We start from the raw sequence: 13,925 nt of genomic DNA, 5'->3' as shown, positions 1-13,925 counted from the left end.
AAGCTAAAATATGAAAGCTGTTTCATTTTTGCTTTGGATGGCATTCTGTAAATATCATGCAAGAGCCCAGCCAAGCTCTCCTGGCTTGAGGCCCAAATCGGCTGATTTTTTTTTTGCTTGGGAACAGAGCTACTTACACAAATGGCCTATAAAAGTCAATGGGACTACTCAGATAAATTAAGCTCATGCAGCGCAAAAGTGTTAGCCGCACAGGGTCACGTGACTCTTGCAAATACACCATTACCATTGTAACCGTCAGGCAACCGCGGTTAAATCATTTTTTAAATCCCTCAGGGCTATAGGTTATGTTATTGCTTAAACAAGTGTTGTGTTGCCCTGGCAAATCCTTGAGGTCCAGATTATTTTTTAATTACATCTGGCCAAATATTATTAACTGGATCCTAAATGTTGCCATTTCCCAATTAGCATTAATCTCCAAGTAACATTATCTGTTAAAGCCCAGGGTTCTCCAAGACAAAACTGTCATTGATCGCAGTGACATCAGGAATAGACAGGCAGCACTTTAAATAAGGAGCAGATGGCAGCACAGCTCAGGTCCAAATCATGATATTGTATATTCTATTAATAATAATGTGTGTGTTGCATTATTTTTTCCTATGGAGAACCATGCCATCATCTACTTAGATTCATGGAAGGGCCAACTCTTCTTTCTTGCACAGGAAGAAGAACACACTGCTGATACAGAACACATTCAAAGCACATGGCTATAGTTTTGTTAAGTTCCCATGATTTTTTTATTTTATTTTTTGGTGGGGGAGCCATGTGCTTTAAAATGCACCTTAAACCTATGGTGCAGATAGAACCGTTGATGAAATATTCATTTCTGCACTGAAGACAGAGAAGGTCTGTCTTGAATGGAATCTTGTTGAACCTCCTGCTACTGTTCTAGATCCAGGAACCAAGGTTGGGACCCATGGCTTAGCCTTAGACATTCATCTTAGGGACATAGATCGTCACCTTATACCATTGGACCTTAGACCATTGTTCCCTCTAGCTTGTGATTACTATGCTGACTGGCATTGGCTCTCTCACATTCTTTCCCAGCTGAACCCAGTGACACCAAACTTTTCTTTATGCATCTCAGATATGTCAGGATTGGGTCTGAAGTGGGAAAAGCACTCTGCATATGGGCAAAAGTGCTCTCTTTGTTACTGCCTCACATGTTCCACCTCTAAGCTCATACAGTGTCCTGTCCTCTCTGTGTTAGAACATTTTCACCAGTAAAAAGATAACTGCTTTAATTAATTATGTTTGTGGTTAATGTGATGCAGAGAGGGGCTGTTTAAAAACTGAGTTTACATTTTTAGCATTGAAGCTTTTCCTACTAATAGGGCAAATGCAAAACAAACAACTGCGGTGTCCTATGCCTCTTTACTCAGAGGTAAGCTGTACTGTGTTCAGTGTGGCTTATTCCTTAGAGGGTACAGTGGGGGAGGTTTAAGATTGCAGCCTACGTAGGTGCCACTTGTGAAAATGGTCTTACTGTCACATGATGATCCATGCACAGGTGTGCAAAGATGGGCACACACATGCACAGAACCTAACACAAATGGAGTCACACATAACAGTAAGAGCCACATGACAGTAAGAAAGCACAAGAAACCTACTTACGAAATCAAGCAGGTCTGACCCTGAAAAAATACAGGGATGGGAAAACACCCAGGGACCATCTGAATGCCACTCTGAGCTCATTGTGGGGAAAGTGGCACGAGGAATGCAATAACTAGATAAGGTTATTGATCATCAAAATGGGGGGGAAATGCATCAGACATACAAGCAAGTTCCTTTGCGTAGCTACATTTTTCCACAGCTAGCTGGTGCTCCAGGCTCCAGCTGATGCTTTAAATAATATTTAATTTAAAACATTTTAATGCCCTTTCCATAACGCAGACTGCAAAATGAAATAAGGATGAACGCCACAAATCTAAATCAAATGCAGAAGCAAATTCGTGATTATATCATTAATAATAAAATCACAGAAAGATATTACAGTCTGAAAGCCCTGCACCGGCTGCCAGTGCATTACTGAGGAAAGTTCAGGGTACTGCTGTTAGTGTACAAAGCCCAGAATGGCTTTGGACCATGTTGCCTGAAAGACCATCTTGCCCCTTATATGCTGGCCCAGATCATTGCAATCATCAGGAGAAGCGCTCCTGACTGCCCCACAATCAACTTATCTTTGTTTAGTTTCTGTGTGGACTTTTATCACAGTGGCAGCAGTCTTTCGGAACACTTTGGCTATGGAAATCAGACAGGCACCTCCAATCCTGATATTTCCCTGCCTGCTGAAATTGTGTTTGTTTCACAAAGGTTTTTTGTTTTTGTTTTTGTTTTGTTTTGTTTTGTTTTGTTTTAAGAGAATTGCTCTGATTCAGTATTGGTCATTTGTTCTGTATTTTATGGTTTTATAATTTTATGGTTTTGCAGTACACCACGTTGATACTTTTAAATGAGTTGGTGGTTTATAAATGTTCTTATAAATACAAATAAACAGATAAATAAATACCCCTTCCCCAACAGTAGAAATGGAAGGAAGGGCAAGAGAAAATATTTTCAGTGGAAGCCTACACGTGCCTACTCAGATTATGCCTCATTGAGTTCAGTGAAGCTGGCTATCAGGTAAGTAGGGCTCTTATTGCACCACTTCCACCTACCTGAGAGTAGGCCCTATGGGGTTTACCTCTGTGAGTCGATAGGCATAGGCTTAAGCTGCAATACTAGCTTCAAATGATTTTCTAGATGATACATTTTGTGCACCTCCCTGAGATCCCCTGGGATGCAGAGCAGTCTAGAAAAACAAACAGGAAACACAATTTTTGCTTTTCATGTCTTTCCTGGGAAACAAACCCAATATGAGAACATTGTGATGGTCAGTAACATTTTATTATCCTGTTGATACCGATGTGTTCAATGGGGCTTACTTATTCCCAGATAAGTGTGCCTAGGATTGCAGCCTAATCAAATAATATTTGTATGATTAATCAGCTAAGAAATCTTCAATTGGGTGACAGCCCTGTTTAGTATTAGCATAATTTGGATGTTTTAAAATTGCCATAATTGTTTTCCCTTAGTGCGGAATTTCGACACAAAATATGGTTAATATTTTGCACAAGAGAATACCTGAATTGCATATGTTATGGGTGGTCTAGTTTCCAGAGACTTATATCTGATACTGTCTATATATTTGTTCCCTGAGCTCATAAATGTGTATGTGGTAAGTATATTTGTACACTGTGTGTACAATTTAAGTGTCCTCATATTAAAAACAGAGAAAAACTCCCTGTTCTTAATGATTTTAATAAGAATTGCAGATGTTATCAGCTTCCTCTAGTCTTCAGTGGGGTTTAAGAGTATAAACTGACCCTCAGTCCCTTATCCCAATTAAGAAAGAATTTAGATCACTCCTACAGATGGTGGCGAGTGAGATACGACAGGGTAAAGTGAAGCTTATTACTCTATCTCTGGGAACAATGACATTATCATACCAATCAGTTCCAGTCGTGTTATTTCCAGACAGGAGCGTGAGGATTTTGCAGTTATCTTCCTGAAGAGGCAAGACCCTTGTAAACTGGTTGAGTAAACTGGTTCTTCTGCTTTTGCCTTGTCATATCATATCATACTGCAATTAGAGGTAAGGCAGACAAAACAGGGCTGTCTTTGCAGTGACGTTTGAAGGCTCTGTGACTGAAATGTCATGAATGCACATAAAATGGCTTTCATTTCATGTCCTTAATTTTGCTCAGTTTATTTATTTAAAAATACAATGGGTCTCTTTTCTAAAATGTAGTCTTCGTTTCTGAAAGCAGACGGCATAGCCTCTGCAATGTGGAACACCCACTTAAAAATCGATCCGGGAGGACGCAATACACCAGCAGCAATTTCCAGACACGGATTTGTTCTTAATTCCATAACATCCAGTTCACATCATTTTCTGTAGGATGCACTGCCTGTGCAATCTGCACCATGATGCATGTCCTCCTGTATTGCAGTGGATGCAATTGCTACCAAGGCGCAGTAATCCAGAGAAAGTTAATAGTGCTATTGAAATTTATGGAATCTAATCACATAGCTAAGCACTTCAGTCCTGTTGATTTCAATGGGACAATGTGCACTGATCTTTCTGTGAACTGCTCCCATGCAATGTTCTTATTATTCTCCACCTCTTAATTGAAAAGCTTTGTGCCTGAGTTTTCATTCCATGATATAAAAGTATAGTAAAGTAGACAGTCTGGGTCCATATCACCTTGTGCTTGGGAGGCTGTTCCTAAGACAGTACAGGTGTCCCACCCAAGGCACAGGAGATATTGTCCATGATATCTGACACTCATTCTCCTGCTGATCTTGCAGTATGATGCATTCCATCACCTGCCAACCCTTCTGCATCCTACAAAGAACAAACAGACCACAACAGAATAAATGACATAAATCTGAAACCAGAAGTGGAAATATTCAAAAACCCATGGGGGGTGGGGAGGGACCTTCCAACCTCTAAGAATATTCTAAGAATGACCTTAAGGTGGCCAATGTGAAACCACTGGATTACTATTCATCCATTATTGGCCACCATTCTTAAACCTACCCATGCCAAACTCATCATGGTATTACAAAGTAACTTCAACAGAAGATAGGTGCAACAGTTGGCTGCAGAAAATGGGGGGGGAGGCAGTAAAAATAACCAAAATATTTGAAGGAAAAAATAATTTTCAAACATTGTGGTGCAGCCATTTGACCCTGACACCCATTACTTCCAAACAAATGTGACAGTAGGAATCAACTGCAGTTTTGTTGCTAATAGACTTGATTAATGCTGAGAAAAAATAATATACATGGTATCCTCAACGGGTGTATAACTACCATCTTAAATGGAGTTTCCTGATATTTTAAATGAAAGTTGTAGTTTATTTTGGCAGCTGCTGCAGCACATAACTAACGTTTCATATTACACACAAGAATTATTTTTGGTGCCATTCTTAATGTGAAACATTTTTATTTTATTTTTGCTTTTGCTAAAAAAGATGGTAATTGCAACAAATATGATCATTATTAGTATAAAAAAATTGAATAGAATAAAAACTTCTGGACTAGAGTTGAAAAGAGTAAACTTCTTGGCTGTTTCCTCTATTACAGCCAATGTCTTTTTATTGTCTGTTTTCATCTCCATTTTACTTTATCTGCGAAACTACTTTGCATTTCAAGACATTTCCACTCACCTTGAGTTCTTGGTTCAAAAAGAAACAATAAAGTTTAATCTTTTCACTTGACAATGATGTATGGGTTTGTTGAAAAACACTTTTCAGGTATTATCATTTTAAAAAGTCCCTCTCTCTTTTTAGTTTGTCTTCTCCTTTTGATACAGAGACAAATATAAGATGCAATGCACATGGAAGGGGGTTATCAAGAGTTGAATTAATACTAATTAGAAATTAAATCCACCCGAATGCCCCTTCTACGAGCACTTCAGCAAAATCCTTCTCTAGGCTTGGTTATTTTTTTGTGGGCACAGAGCTTTCTAATAATCCTACTTGTGTTTAATTATTTTAAGCACCAGATTTGAGATCCTATTTTTCCACATGACAAACCATTGGTCAGGGAACTTGTACCATTTTGCAAATAAAAAGATTCCAATGACAACCCCCTTTTCTTTGCTTATTAACCATGGTACATTCAAAGGTTGCTTTCTCAACAGTAGTGGTCCTTTATAGCCAGGCATGAGCGTTCACTCACATAAAATTTACATATCATTTTGGGACTTCCTCCCCTACCTTTCCACAAAGACAACAGGAACTGCCTAGAGAGAACATGGGGTGCTTCCAGATAGAAGTTTATTGTGGTGCTGCACATGCACATAAGTTATCTGTAGAGTCCACACAGCATCATTATTTCTATTTTCCATGAATATTTGAACCACTTAATCTCAGGGTTTGAGTTTGAGCCCCATGCTGAGCAAAAGATTGCTGAATTGCAGGGGACTGGACTGGACGACTCTTGTGGTCCCTTCCAACTCTACAGTTCTATGATTCTTTGTGCACCACTTTTTTGATTAAGCGGTATATAAATCTTGTTGAATAAATACAAATAAAAAATAATGTAATCAATATGCCAGCTCCCACTTTTTTTTTTTTACATTTAATCTGGATTTCCCCTCCATGTCCCTTCCCCCCCGGAAAGTGCAGCTAGTGGGTTCCTGTTGTATCTCAACAGGACCGCTGTTCTACAAGGCAGGGGTAGCCACCTTAAATGATGTTCTTTTAAAATTTATATAAAAAATATTGATTTTTCCATGTACGGTATACTTCTTCTAACAATATATCTTTAACAATTTTTCTTATTTCAACCCTCCTCCTCTGGACTTCCCCCATACTCCCATTTTGTTTTATTTCTATATTGTTCACCCTGCGTATTGTTCCCCCCAAATTTTCTCAATACATATCGTCTTATTTTTTGTTGTATACAGTTGTGATTGTTTACTCAGGCCCTGCTAATGAGTCCATTTCTTTATGTTGCCTATTCATATATGTTGCAAATGGTTCCCATTCTCTTTTAAAGTTTTGCTGTCCTTTTCATGTAATTTTTCTGTTAGTTTTGCCAGTTCTGCATATTCCATAAGTTTCCCTTGCCATTGTTCTTTCGTCGGTATTTCTTCTGTCTTCCAAGTTTGTGCTAATATAATTCTTGCCGCTGTTGTTGCATACCTTAAATGATGTTCTGACACTGAGCAGTGGATCATCGATGCATTGTTTAGGAACACAGGGCGCTGCCTTGTGCCAAGTCAGACCAAAGGTTAATCTAGTTCAATATTGTCTACTCTGACTGGCAGTAGCTCCCTAGGGTTTCAGGCAGAGAACTTTTCCAGCCCCACCTGGCGATGCCTGGGATTGAACCTGGGACCTTCTGCATGCAAAGCAGAAGCTCTGCCACTGAGCTATGGCCCTTCTTCCCTTGTACCAACTGCAGCACCTGCCTATCACCCAGTGGGCAACCTCAGCATACAGATACATTATGCAGGGCACAATAACCAGCCATGTTTGATGCAGGTACTACGATGAATATAAACTCTCGCAGCATTTCATACTGGCCCATTATCTCCAACCAAATCTTTAGACCGTAGCTGTGGTTCTTTCCCCCTGGAAAACAGCGTGTCTCGAATCCCATTGGGTGATGCGGTGTCAAAGCTTTCTATTAATCAGGCTGATCATATAGCTTGCATTGGAACAAAAAGTTATTTAACTTGTTGTGTCTTTCTTTGAGCTTAGGAAAGAATGCATAAAACGTATGATTTGTTCTGCAGGAGCACAGCACAGAAGTGCCCGCCAAGGCAAACAGACTGCCTCGCTGAATAAATGAAGACCGCTTGACTGATAATAAAAAAAGTTTTGGGTGGTATTTTTCACTGGAAAACTGGTGTCTAAATTTATAACATATATAATTCAGTTTCCAAATAGCTACCAAGCCTTGGTAGGTCCCTTAATGAGGAGAAAAATACTATTTCAGCGGAAGGCTTTCCAACCTTTTCTAAAACGTTTTTTTCCTTCTTTTTTTTGGTCATGTAAAGTTAAACAGCTGAAGCATGAGACCAGTTTTCTGACATGGATTAATTTCCTCAAGGAAGTAAAGCAAGCAAGGACATTCCACTGCAGCCAACTGACATTGTGACCAATTTTTAAACTGCTTTCCGCTATACCCTTTGCTGGAAAAGGATGAAGAAAATGAGGGTGAGTGTGGATTATTAGGACTTAATAATCGACCTATTACAAGATACATTTTATTCCTAAAATTTCCATGCCCCGCCCCCAAACCAGAATGATTAGCGAATTTACCATTTCACTTTTGTGGTGCATTCCATTCTATGCAAGAGTCAGGCCAAAATTCTCCACCGGTGTTCAGAAACACTTTGGAAATTATTTCCACATGTCCAGGAGTCACTCGTAATGATGACCGCTAATACCAATCCTTTTGTTACAGTATTAAACTCAAAAATAGACCACTGTTGTCTTTGATTAACATAAGCAGAGTAAAGAACAAAGACGTACCACTAGCATCGTGACAGTTTTATGGCTGCCATGTGAAGAAAAACGTATGCTTATTAGCATTGAAAATATAAAACATTCCTTGTTTTAGCTGGCTGTTAAAGTGTTATGATCTTCTCTCTCTGCTTCAGAACCTCAAAACCACAGACAAGTTACCTATTTCCTGCTCTGCACATCTGGGGAACTTGGTAGATAAAGAAATTCAAAAACCCGGGGCACTGGACCAAACAGGAGGTCATTACAGATCTTCCCATGTGGTCTCGGCACTCTGGCCTGCCATACTTTAGTCTTTGACTATATTTATTAGCTGTCCCACAACAAAAAGTTCTCAAAGAACACATTTAACACAGACGTATACAAAAATACTTAGGAACACAATAAGCTGCCTCAGACAAAGTCAGATGACCGTTGGGTCCATCTAGCCAGGTTTTGACTGGCAGGTTTTCAGCCCTATCTGGAGATGCTGGGGTTTGAACTGGGCAACTTCCACAAGTTCAGCGGGTGCTTGACCACTGAGCTACAGCCCTTGTAGTAAGATATCCTTTAGGCATATCCAGTAGGTCTTTCTGCATCGGCACTAGTGGTGAGAGGCGTGATAGGGCCACCTGCTCTGACAGGGTTGCAAAATGGACACCAAGAACTGTGTACAGTGGTACCTCGGGTTAAGTACTTAATTCGTTCCAGAGGTCCGTTCTTAACCTGAAACTGTTCTTAACCTGAAGCACTACTTTAGCTAATGGGGCCTCCTGCTGCCGCCGCGCCGCCAGAGCCCGATTTTTGTTCTTATCCTGAAGCACTATTTCTGGGTTAGCGAAGTCTGTAACCTAAAGCGTATGTAACCCGAGGTATCACTGTAATATATTGTTCACTGTTATTGAAATCAAATCCTGCAATGTTTCCTTTTTCAGCAGGAAACAATTTGGCATGTTTTCAGATTGATAGGCGAAAAGGCGGGCTGTGACTTTCCACAGTCTCAGGAGAGACATGAAACTAGTACCTGAAGTATAGGGTTCCTTCAGCTGAGGGCAGGAGGAAACAGAGCTTCATTTTAGGATCAGAAAGAAGAGGCAAAACCTGCTTCCTCCAACTGCTGAAATCCTGTTTGGCTTGGATGGTTAATATCCAAGTGTCGTTGGACAAGGTGAAGATTGTTTGTTTATTGAAACGTAATATTTATAGCGCACCTTTCCCACTGATATCAGTCCCTAAGATGGCTCAACACAACCAGTTAAAACAATCCGTACTATACCAACAAGAATAAAAGCAACAATATTGCCAGTCTGCAGCAGTAAACCAATAAGGTAATCACAAAGTTTTTGTTGGCACTTAATGCAGGTGCCAAATTCCAAAGTCTGGGTGCAACCACATTCCCATTGGCTTCCCAACTCAACTCAGAAGTTGCGAACACCAGAGCAGAGCCTTAGCAGAAGATCTTAATGACAGGATGAATTCATATGGGAGGCCCATAATCTAGCCAGAGCTCTCCAGTACTATATATGTTATCTAATCCTATATCAATTTCAGGGCCACCAAGATTTTCTGCGCTAGTGCAATTCTTAGTTAGGAGGAGCAAAATTTGGGGGTGTACTCAAGGCTCACAATAATGACCGCTCCCCACATCAAATGGGGGGCGCCTTTTGCATGGTCGTGTGCAGCCCCCTGGATCCCAGTGTGGCTCCTGGTATTACGGGCTGACTTCACCCTCCCCAGGCTGGATACCTGGAGGTCTCCGCCTACCTCAGCCAATCGCCCAGTCCCGCCTGGGGAGGCGTTGCCAGGGGATCGGCCAGGTAGGGGGAGGGACCACCCTGCCCACACAACAGAACTCCTCAACAATTAGTAACTTGCCCTTCTATGCCAGCTTTCCTGATTAGACAGACACGCAGACTCCATATTGGGCTCTATGGACTCCATATTGGATTCTATACATCTTCCCTTTTTTAGGTATAAGAAATACTCCTTGGTGTGTATATGTGTGTAATTTGAGCTATGAATATTCAGGTTATGAATAAAAAGAGAGATGAATCTACAATCAGATAAATTAATAATCAAATCTGTAATTAGTGCTAATTAATGAATCATCAGTTCAAGCTACACATAAGTGCCCAAGAGAATACTAAGGCAACATTATGATAGAACAAAACACCATGGGTATGTCTCTTCAGAAGATCAGGGTTTATTTTAACCAGAGGCTCCAATTTTTCTTCCAAACAGAAAGAGACTAATGAAAGGTACCCAGAGTAACTCAGAGAAGCAGTGCCAGTTTTTATCCACCAAGATGAAAGTGAGATAGATAAACAAGTTTTAACAAGAAATTACATCCAAGGAGCCCCAAATTCTATTTTCACTGTAAAGATTCCTCTAAATCTAGAGACACTCCGTGGATTTAATTAACTACACTTCTTTTACTGGTTTCACAGTACAAAGAAGGCATGGTTATAAGGCAATGATGGCTTCTCCTGGTATTATATAGGAGCTCATTTGAGCCTGACAATGGGTGAGGTGAGAAAAGATGAGAGGCAGGGGCAATGTTAGGATGGCCACATAAGCATCATCAAAAAAAGAGGGCTGAAATTTGCATATGCTTATTTTAAAGATGTAAAATAAGCAATAGATTATTATAATCAAATTGAAATACAACACATTTCATCATAGAGAGGAAGATTGACCTGCTGGCCAGAGTCCTTCTTAGGTTGATGTCCAAGGTGCTAACTGTTGATGGGCAACTTCAAGACCCCCTGCTCCCCCTTCTTAGGGTTATCATGATCTTTCAACAAGACATCCCTTCACACAGAGGTCTGCCTTCTGAAAAATAGGGCACATACTAAGCAGTGTGCTGCTTGTGGGTGATGTGTTGTGATAGTCCTTCTACATTCTGCATGTGGTCCTCTGTGCCCAACCCTATTGACAGGGCCGGATTTAGATGAAGAGAGGCCCATGGCTACTTTACTTGTGAGGCCCCTCCCCATCCCCTACCCTCACAACTAGAAGGAAATGGAAGAGTGTTATAAACAAAACTGAGTGAAGCCAAGGATGATGACGGGTATTTAAAATTCTGCAATTCACAAATTCTCCTCTAAAGGACATAAGATATTATTGTTAAATACTATGGTGATTTTAAAAAATGCATAAAATTAACACTGAAAAACTTTTGCAATAACTGAACTTTGTAAACTTTTTGTGACCTGGGCAGGCTGGGTCTTCCTGTTATATACCTGCTGAGATTGACGAGGCATCTGATCCTCACCTGAATCTCATAGCTCTCCTGATGAGTGTTTGGGTCTGACCACCAGATACCAGGCACTCTACTAATCAAATTAGGCCGCAGTGTTTTTGTTACAACCCCCTTCTCAATTAAGTAATTAATTTTAATCTAGAATTTAAATTCTCAAAACTTTCTTATTTGTTCATTTGAGCAAGTAAACTAGTGCTCTCACTTCATTACAAACAGTATTTCTACCTGCAACACACTGCTCCTCTTCCTTTCACAGATATTTTGTTGCCATTGCAACTGTAGCTGCCTCCGATTAGTTATCATTTAACTCTTGGGGAAAATAATTAGCATCATATGCATGGAATTAACGTCATATGCATGGAAGTTGCCAAACCAATTAGCCAACTAGAAGGATTACTGTTAATAGCACCAGTTTTCCTATAACTTGATAATGTTGGATAGTTCTGATGAACTACAAAAGCATTTTTAGTTTGCTTTCTGTTGCCATCCTGGAACTTTTCTTTATTAGTGCCACTTTGTTTTGTATGATTCCTTGCAAATGAAGGAAAACAACTTTTCTGCTTGTATGTGTTGATAATATAATTTTGGTTACTGAGGACAAACAAGATGGTACAAAAACAAGATTGGGTGCAGGCCTGGCCAGGACATAGGCGCCCTCACTGTGACAAAGGTGACCTGTGTGCATGCTTGCTTGCTTGCTTGATAACAGCTGTTGGGAACTTCAAGGTCTCTGCTCTCCCTTCTTATGGTCTTTGTACTGGACCTGGAAACTCCAATAGAAAGCATTCCATGTCAAGAAGGAGGACAAGTGGGCACCCTATCAAATGACAGGCAGGAGCTATCCAGAGCAGGGCCTTTTCACTGGTGGTGCCCATTGTATGCCTCACTCTTCCCAGACCTGCTCTCTCTTGGCCTGTATTTTGGAGCTTTATAATTTAGGAAGACTTTGGAATAACTGGTTGACAAGTCTTATCAGTCGCTGACATATGAGCGGATTTTATTTGCTGCTATTCTGGGCTTCTGGTGTACCAGGGTTTACACCAGCGTAATAGAGTTGGCCAGGATGCCAGAAGGAATACAATTTATGAGATTTCTCCATTATCTGCAGAGCAGGGGGTGTTCAGTCAACAGTGCAAAGGCTGAGCTGAAGCGTTTCCTGCTGGTTACCTGCTTTCAGCTATAGGGGTCGCTGTTTGGTAGTACCCAATTGGTTAGCTGTCAGATTCTAGAGCTCCCTATTGGTGGCTCTTAGGTAATTCACAAAACACAGAGTCCATTCGGGCTGCTGCAGTTTTGACCGGTTCAGTTAAAATGACCTGCAAAACCCGGGTTCTAAGGTGTCTAACTATATGCTACCAAACCCAGTTCAAGGTGTCAGTATTAATGATGTTTAAGGCCCTGAGCAACTGTAGTGCACCAGTGCACCTACAGGACCTGAGCCTCACCACCACCCTGCCTTGCTCCTAGTATCGTAAATGCCTGAAATGCTATTGTCAGGGGACTGGCTCCACAGCATTGCCCTACTAGGGCTGGCTGTTCCTGGACGGCACTACTGAAAAAGCTCTCCCTTGTGGCTGAATAACCCATTGCCAACAGAGAAGACAACTAGAGAAGAGCTTCAGCAGAAGATCATATTAATTATGTCCTCTTTGATTGGATTGATATTAGTTTCCTAGTGAGTTTGTAGAGTTCACCTGTCATATGGCACAAAGACAGCACTTCTAGGCCCAGCCTCTCTCAGAATCCACAGAAGGCAAGCTCCGAAAACACACACTTTGTATTTTACCTCTATATAAAGAGATATTCTCAAGGAGCAGTGTTAAGTCTGCAAGCTGTTTTGCCACTTTGGTCCCTTCAAGTGAATTATTTTTTTCACACACACCATAATTGCCAACCTCTTTGTTTTAAATTTTAAACATTCAGGCAAAGTTAATGTTGAGTTAGTTATCATTTTAAAAGTTCCTTAATTGCAACAGGACAGTTGACTGGTACTATTGACTGCTGGGTAGCAAGGGGATTATCCTTTTCGCAAATGTGCACAGCGAGACAAGACACCCCATCACTTCCAAAGATGGATTCCTCTCCCCCCCCCAACAGTTGAAATAGAGAATATGATGCTATACTACATTTATAATGATTGGTAAATCAAACTATGCATTTAACTCTGTGAGATTTCAGGTGGGCACAGAAATTCACTTCAGGTTATTCTCCTCTTCCCTCCAAATGAATTAACAGCCTGAGGGGAAATCCTCTACCAGTTTGACACTAATGCCGACTTTCCTAACTAATGCTTTTCACCTATGACAGTCACAGGTCAATCGCAGCACTTGGCACCTTCTATAGCTACAGAATCGACCTGAATTTTCAGCAATGGTGAATAAATAAGCCTGTTGTGCAAATCTTGCTGGGTGTTTAGGATGAGGATGGGTTTCTCTCAGTAAGCGAAAAATTTGAGTGGTGAGTGGGTTTGATTTAGCAGCTGCCATATTGTGTGTGCTTGTGTGTGTGTATATGTAAAGCCAAGTTTTGAATGAATTTCAGTCCATTATATACAATTTCTACACACATGCACCTTCCCTCCAAAATGACAGTCATGCTATTAAGCATAATAATTGTTCATGAGTGAACGCTGCTTATTGTCC

Source organism: Podarcis liolepis (assembly GCF_965112155.1).
Source record: "Podarcis liolepis genome assembly, chromosome: 4".
NCBI lineage: Eukaryota > Metazoa > Chordata > Lepidosauria > Squamata > Lacertidae > Podarcis > Podarcis liolepis.
Note: the sequence above shows the minus strand (reverse complement) of the source record.